This window comes from Spermophilus citellus (genome assembly GCF_964194105.1).
Source record: "Spermophilus citellus genome assembly, chromosome: 17".
NCBI lineage: Eukaryota > Metazoa > Chordata > Mammalia > Rodentia > Sciuridae > Spermophilus > Spermophilus citellus.
In genome coordinates this window covers 19,335,017-19,343,875 of record NC_138199.1, presented here as the reverse complement: position 1 = coordinate 19,343,875, position 8,859 = coordinate 19,335,017, and positions in this window count along the sequence as shown.

The following is an 8,859-nucleotide window of genomic DNA, read 5'->3' as shown; positions in this document are numbered from 1 at the left end:
CTCCCATTTTCACCCCAAATATAGATTGCAGAATCACATCTGTTACATATTCACATTTTTACATAATGCCATATTAGTGTCTGTTGTATTCTGCTACCTTTCCTAACCCCTACTATCACCCCTCCCCTCCCCTTCCCTCCCATCTTCCCTCTCTATCTCCCCTGCTGTTGTTCAATTCTCTCCCTTTTTTTTCCCTCCCCCTTGCCCCTCATAGCCTCTTGTAATTTTATGTATCCTTGAAGGTCTCCTACCATTTCCATATGCTTTTCCTTCTCTCTCCGTTTCTCTCCCCCCATTCGTCTTTGTTATCTGTAGTCTTTTCCACATGCTCTTCCTTCCTGTTCTGTTCTTAGTTGTTCTCTTTATATCAAAGCAGACATTTGGCATTTGTTTTTTAGGGCTTGGCTAGCTTCACTTAGCATAATCTGCTCTAATGCCATCCATTTCCCTGCAAATTCTATGATTTTGTCATTTCTTAGTGCTGCATAATATTCCATTGTGTATAGATGCCACATTTTCTTTATCCATTCATCTATTGAAGGGCATCTAGGTTGGTTCCACAGTCTAGCTATCCAAATCAATATTCTTAACAAAGGAAAATACTTATAGAATATAAAAGAATGAAAGTGCCATTATTATCAGAATATAAAATTATTGGTCTCATTGCTGCCTAGAATACAGAAAGCCTGGCTATGCAGTGCTCCATCCTACCAAAATAAACCATTACAAACACAATCATAACTTTTCCTGAAAGCATCAATCAACCATGGTTGAAAGGCAACCAAGTAGCCTGAAGTCTGAATAAAGAGTAACCCCTCTGGGCTGGGGCTATAGCTCAATGGTAGAGCATCTGTCTTGCATGTGTGAGGCACTGGGTTCGATTCCTCAGCACCACATAAAAATAAATAAATAAATATATTGTGTCCATCTACAACTAAAAAAAAAAAAAGACTTGCTCCTCCAAGTTCTGAAAGGCAGGCCCCTGTATCAGATCAGAAGCTCTGCTACCATACTAGCAAATGATGACAGCTAAATTTTTTAACTTACTGCTAAAGGCCAAGTGTGAGTGTATGAAAGCATAGAACTCCTGGGAGCTACAGACATAAGGGAAACAATTCATGCCCATGGGCTCTTCTCTGCCAACTTCCCCCCAGATGCTCAGAAGAAAGACTGGGGACGTGACCAAAGATGAGAGAGAGCTTCCCTCCCTGGTTTAGACCTACAGGAGGATCAACCACCACTGCAGGAAATTCTGAAGGTCCTGCCTCGAACCTTCTTCCTTACAGAACACAATACCCAAGCTGCCAGAGGGAGGGAATGCAAACCCAGTCACCCCATAGCATAGGAGAAAACCAATGGAAAAGGAGCACAAACAGCACTCTAGATCCCTGGAAGAAGGACCGGGAACCTCCCTCAGCTGACAGTTCCATATCAACATTAGTAGAGGTCCCCTGAGAGAGGGCCAGGAACTCTCTCTCCCACACAAGACCCCAAACTTTGGCTGCCACACGTAGGAGTTGCAGATTCAGAGAGAGCCCCAGACACAGGCATACCGAGGGCTTCCTGAAACTGAGGTTGGACCACAGCCAAAGAGAAAGTCCCTTGCCCTCATCCCACCCCACCACCAGGCTAACAAGAGCCACTGTGAGAAAATGGAGAGACTCCCTGCACTGTTCAGAAACAGAAAAGTCTAGAAGCTGATGATAGCATAGGAACCGTCTGGTGCCCTGGCCCCACCCTAAGCACAAAGATAACACCAGAGGAACTTGAAGGTGGTATTGTGCTGAAGCAAACAAACCCAACAACAAAACCCAACCCAGCTTCTCTCCTGATAAGATTGACTCAATACCCCACCATCATTGCCTCATAGAAGGAAGAGCAATTTATTTATTATTATGCTATTTATTTCAGTTTATGCTGCTGTAGACACAATATCTTCTATACCATTAAAAATTATGGAGGGCTGGGGTTGTGGTTCAGCGGTAGAGCGCTCGCCTAACAAGTGCAAGGCCCTGGGTTTGATCCCCAGCACCACATAAAAAAAATACAATAAAGGTATGGTGTCCAACAACAACTAAAAAATATTTTTTTTAAAATTGTGGAGTGCAAGGATAAGCAACAGAAAACAAACCATTGTCAAGAGACAGCTAATCATGGTGTCACACACCTGGAATGATTTGTTGCCTGGAACCCAAGATACCCTGCAGGCTGAGGCAGGAGGATCTCAAGTTCCAGGCCAGCCTCAGCAACTTTGTAAGAACCTTGTCTTAAAATAAAACTCTGAAAAAGGGCCAGAGGTGTAGCTTAATGACAGAGCACTTACCTAACATGTGAGATGCCCTGCATTCAATCTCCAGTACTGGGGAAAAAATGCATTTTTTTTTCAATCAAAAGTAATACTGGTAGGTGGGTGGGTCCTTCTGGGATGCTGGGAAAGTTTTCTTTCTTGCTCCAGGCTGTGGCTACATGATTGTCCTCTTGGTGATGACACATCAAGCAGGACTTTACATTTCATGCACTTTTTTGTATGGGTTAGCAATTGTAAAAATTTAAGATAAAAATTATCTCCCCGACCCCAACCAGCCTTAAGTCCTTAGATTCATCCTCTCCCCTTTCTCCATACCTAGTCTTGTGACTATGTAAAACATTACCACCTCCCGTCAATTGTCTTTGCAGTATTTCCCATATTTTTTTCTCTAGCTTCTCACAGACATCACACCGTCATGTCCCACAGTTGATCACCCATGACAGAGATTGGCATGGAAAGGAGCAAGATAGAGAAGGAGGAGAGCTCCATGCCATGGTCTGGTTAGGGTTGAGGAAGGTTCCCAGAAAGTCAGGTCTTCTCTGGACCTTACAGCCGCTGCTACTGAGCATTGAACCCAGGGGCATCCTTTTTATTTTTTATTTTGTGATCAGGTCTAAGTTGCCCAGGTTGACCTAGAACTTTCAATCCTCCTGCCTCAGCCTCCCAAGTAGCTGGGACAACAGATGTGTGCCACTGTGCATGGCTGATCTCAAGACTGTTCCAGCTATGCCCTCTCCAGGGCAGTTCCCTTCTGCCCAGTTGCCGGGTCACACCTTTCTGTTCCTATGAATATATTATATAAGAACACCCTGCAGTATGACCTAAACTGTATTTGCCAATATTATGCTCTTCTGCCTTTTGCAGATTTTCCTGTACTCTAGCATTAAATTCTCCACCCCCGACCTCTCAACTAATTTTTTTCTAATTCTGTCTTAAGAATCAGGCCAAACTGGGCATGGGGGTGCCCACCTGTAATCCCATCAGCTCAGGAGGCTGAGGCAGGAAGATCCCAAGTTCAAAGCCAGCCTTGGCATCTTAACAAGACCTTGTCTCAGAATACAAAATAAAAAGGGCTGGATATGTAGCTCAGTGGTAAAATGCCCCTGGGTTCAATCTCGGTACCAAAAAAAAAAAAAAAATCAGACCAACTATCATCCATTACTTCTGTAAAATCAAATAGAATCAGGGCAAGAAGCAACTTTGCTTATATTGTAAAGGAAATGTTTTTGGTTCATGTATACTATTAGTTTCTGCTTTTATTTTTTTTTATTTTTTTTTTGGATTTTTTTTATTGGTTGTTCACAACATTACAAAGCTCTTGACATATCATACTTCATACATTAGACTGAAGTGGGTTATGAACTCCCAATTTTACCCCAAATGCAGATTGCAGAGTCACATCGGTTACACATCCACAATTTTACATAATGCCCTATTGGTAATTGTTGTACTCTGCTACCTTTCCTATCCCCCACTATCCCCCCTCCCCTCCCCTCCCTTTACTCTCTCTACCCCATCTACTGTAATCCATCTCCCTCCTTATTTATTTTCCCATTCCCCACCCAGCCTCTTATATGTAATTTTGTATACCAATGAGGGTCTCCCTTCATTTCCATGCAATTTTCCTCATCTCTCCCTTTCCCTCCCATCTCATGTCACTGATTAATGTTACTCTTTTCTTCCTACTCTTCCTCCCTGCTCTGTTCATATTTGCTCTCATTATATCAAAGAAGACATTTGGCACTTGTTTTTTAGGGATTGGCTAGCTTCACTAAGCATAATCTGCTCTAGTGCTGTCCATTTCCCTGCAAATTCTATGATTTTGTCATTTTTTATTGCTGCATAGTACTCCATTGTGTATAGATGCCACATTTTTTTTATCCATTCATCTACTGAGGGGCATCTGGGTTGGTTCCACAGTCTAGCAATTGTGAATTGTGCTGCTATGAACATCGATGTGGCAGTATCCCTGTAGCATGCTCTTTTAAGGTCTTCAGGGAATAGTCCAAGAAGGGCAATAGCAGGGTCAAATGGTGGTTCCATTCCCATCTTTCCCAGGAATCTCCAAACTGCTTTCCAAATTGGCCGCACCAATCTGCAGTCCCACCAGCAATGTACAAGTGTACCCTTTTCTCCACAACCTCTCCAGCACTTGTTGTTGTTTGACTTCATAGTGGCTGCCAATCTTACTGGAGTGAGATGGTATCTTAGGGTGGTTTTGATTTGCATTTCTCTGACTGATAGAGATGGTGAGCATTTTTTCATGTACTTATTGATTGATTGTATATCCTCCTCTGAGAGGTCTCTGTTCAGGTCCTTGGCCCATTTGTTGATTGGGTTATTTGTTATCTTATTGTCTAATTTTTTGAGTTCTTTGTATACTCTGGATATTAGGGCTCTATCTGAAGTGTGAGGAGTAAAAATTTGTTCCCAGGATGTAGGCTCCCTGTTTACCTCTCTTATTGTTTCTCTTGCTGAGAAAAAACTTTTAAGTTTAATTAAGTCCCATTTGTTGATTCTTGTTGTTAACTCTTGTGCTATGGGTGTCCTATTAAGGAATTTGGAGCCCGACCCCACAATCTGTAGATCGGATCCAAATTTTTCTTCTATCAGACGTAGAGTCTCTGGTTTGATATCAAGTTCCCTGATCAATTTTGAGTTAACTTTTGTGCATGGCGAGAGAAAGGGATTCAGTTTCATTTTGTTGCATATGGATTTCCAGTTTTCCCAACACCATTTGTTGAAGATGCTATCCTTCCTCCATTGCATGCTTTTAGCCCCTTTATCAAATATAAGATAGTTGTAACTTTGTGGATTAGTCTCTGTGTCCTCTATTCTATACCATTGGTCCACCCACCTGTATTGGTACCAGTACCATGCTGTTTTTGTCACTATTGCTCTGTAATATAGTTTGAAATCTGGTATCGCTATACCACCTGATTCACACTTCCTGTTTAGAATTGCTTTTGCTATTCTGGGTCTTTTATTTTTCCATATGAATTTCATGATTGCTTTGTCAATTTCTACAAGATATGCCGTTGGGATTTTGATTGGCATTGCATTAAATCTATAGAGAACTTTTTGTAATATCGCCATTTTGATGATGTTAGTTCTGCCTATCCATGAACAGGGTATGTTTTTCCATCTTCTAAGATCTTCATCAACTTCTCTCTTTAGGGTTCTGTAGTTTTCATTATATAAATCTTTCACCTCTTTTGTTAGGTTAATTCCCAAGTATTTTATTTTTTTTTGAGGATATCGTGAATGGAGTGTTTTTCCTCATTTCCATTTCAGAAGTTTTGTCGCTGATATACAGAAATGCCTTTGATTTATGCGTGTTGATTTTATATCCTGCCACTTTGCTGAATTCATTTATTAGTTCTAGTAGTTTCTTTGTAGACCCTTTTGGGTCTTCTAGGTATAGAATCATGTCATCTGCAAATAGTGATAATTTAAGTTCTTCTTTTCCAATTTTTATGCCTTTAATTTCTTTCATCTGTCTAATTGCTCTGGCCAGTGTTTCGAGAACTATATTGAATAGAAGTGGAGATAGAGGGCATCCCTGTCTTGTTTCGGATTTTAGAGGGAATGCCTTCAACTTTTGTCCATTCAGAATGATGCTAGCCTGCAGCTTAGCATAGATAGCTTTTACAATGTCAAGGTAAGTTCCTGTTATCCCTAATTTTTCTAATGTTTTGAACATAAAGGGATGCTGTACTTTGTCAAATGCTTTCTCTGCATCTATCGAGATGATCATATGGTTCTTATCTTTAAGTCTGTTGATGTGGTGAGTAACATTTATTGATTTCCGTATGTTGAAACATCCTTGCATCCCAGGGATGAATCCTACTTGGTCATGGTGCACAATTTTTTTGATGTGTTTTTGTATTCGATTCGCCAGAATTTTATTGAGGATTTTTGCATCTAGGTTCATTAGAGATATTGGTCTGTAGTTTTCTTTCTTTGAGGTGTCTTTGTCTGGTTTCGGAATCAGGGTGATGTTGGCCTCATAGAATGAATTTGGAAGAGCTCCCTCTTTTTCTATTTCCTGAAATAACTTGAAAAGTATTGGTTTTAATTCTTCTTTAAAGGTTTTGTAAAACTCCGCTGTATACCCATCCGGTCCTGGGCTTTTCTTGGTTGGTAGTCTTTTGATGGCTTCTTCAATTTCATCCATTGATATTGGTCTGTTCAAATTGTGTGTATCCTCCTGACTCAGTCTGGGAAAATCATATGACTTAAGAAATTTATCGATGTCTTCACTATCTTCTATTTTGTTGGAATATAGGTTTTCAAAATAATTTATTATTGTCTTCTGTATTTCTGTAGCATCTGTTGTGATATTGCCTTTTTCATCCCGTATGTTAGTAATTTGAGTTCTCTCTCTTCTTCTCTTCGTTAGCATGGCTAAAGGTCTGTCGATCTTATTTATTTTTTCTAAGAACCAACTTTTAGTTTTGTTAATTTTTTCAATAGTTTCTTTTGTTTCAATTTCATTGATTTCCGCTCTAATTTTAATTATTTCTAGCCTTCTGCTACATTTGCTGTTTTTTTGCTCTTCTTTTCTAGGGCTTTGAGATGAAGTGTGAGCTCATTTATTTGTTGTTTTTTTCTTTTTTTGAGGAATGACCACCAGGCGATGAATTTTCCTCTTAAAACTGCTTTCATTGTGTCCCATAGATTCCGATATGTTGTGTCTGTATTTTCATTTATCTCTAAGAATTTTTTAATTTCCTCCTTTATGTCTTCTGTAACCCATTGATCATTCAGTAACATATTGTTCATTTTCCATGTGATGTAGGATTTTTCCTTCCTTCTTTTATCATTGATTTCCAGTTTCATTCCATTATGATCAGATAAAATGCATGGTATTATCTCCACCCCTTTATACTTACTGAGGGTTGCCCTATGGCATAATATATGGTCTATTTTTGAGAAGGATCCATGTGCTGCTGAGAAAAAAGTATATCCATTTGATGATGGTTGATATATTCTATATATGTCAGTTAAGTCTAGGTTGTTGATTGTGATATTGAGTTCTATAGTTTCTTTATTCAATTTTTGTTTGGAGGATCTGTCCAATGGTGAAAGAGGTGTGTTGAAGTCACCCATAATTATTGTGTTGTGGTCTATTTGATTCTTGAACTTGAGGAGAATTTGTTTTATGAATGTCGCAGCACCATTGTTTGGTGCATAAATATTGATAATTGTTATGTCTTGTTGGTGAATGGTTCCTTTTAACAGTATATAATGCCCTTCTTTATCCCTTTTGATTAACTTAGTCTTGAAGTCAATTTTATTTGATATGAGGATGGCCACTCCTGCTTGCTTACGAGAACTGAGGGCGTGGTATATTTTTTCCCATCCTTTCCCCCCCAGCCTGTGTATGTCTTTTCCAATCAGATGTGTCTCCTGGAAGCAGCATATTGTTGGATTTGTTTTTTTAATCCATGATACCAGCCTATGTCACTTTATTGGAGAGTTTAGGCCATTAACATTCAGAGTTACTATTGATATATGGTTTGAACTTCCATCCATGTTTGATTGTTTATCATTTTTTTTAAATATTTAGTTTGTTTCTCTGTGATTATCTTTCCCCTCGCCCTCTGTCTTTACTGAGGCACTTCCCACTGATGGTTTTGGTTATTGTTTTTCATTTCTTCCTCGTGTAGTGTTTTGCTCAAAATGCTTTGCAATGCAGGTTTTCTGGCTGCAAATTCTTTTAACTTTTGTTTATCATGAAAGATCTTTATTTCGTTGTCATACCTGAAGCTTAATTTTGCTGGATACAGAATTCTTGGTTGGCATCCATTGTCTTTCAGTGTTTGAAATACATTGTTCCATGACCTTCTTGCTTTCAGTGTCTGTGATAAAAAGTCCGTTGTTAACCGTATTGGTTTACCCCTAAATGTAAACTGTCTCCTTTCTCTTGTAGCTTTTAATATTTTCTCTTTGTTCTGTATATTGGATATCTTCATAACAATGTGTCTTGGCGTTGGTCTACTGTGATTTTGTGTGCTCGGTGTCCTGTATGCATCTTCAATTTGTATATCTGTTTCCTTTTTTATTTCTGGAAAGTTTTCTGTAATTATTTCATTCAGCAGGTTTCTCATTCCCTTGGTGTGAATCTCTGTACCTTCTTCTATCCCGATGACTCGTAAGTTTGGTTTCTTCATGTTATCCCAAATCTTTTGGATGTTTTTCTCGTGATTTTTTACCAGCCTTTCTGTGTTGGCTAGACTCTTTTCAAGATGGTATATTTTGTCTTCATTATCTGACGTTCTGGTTTCTACTTGTTCCACTCTGTTAGTGATACTCTCAATTGAGTTTTTAATCTGGTTTATCATTTCCTTCATTTCTAGAATTATTGTTTGATTATTCTTTATAATCTCTATCTCCTGATAAAGATGCTTAACTTCTTCTTTTAGGTGTTTATGTAACTCATTCTCAATGTGTTCTTTCGCTGCTTGAATTTGCTGTTGTATCCTCTTTGATGTTCCATTCCATCTGTCTAAGGTGTTCCTTGAGGTCTTTATATGACCATTTTTCTG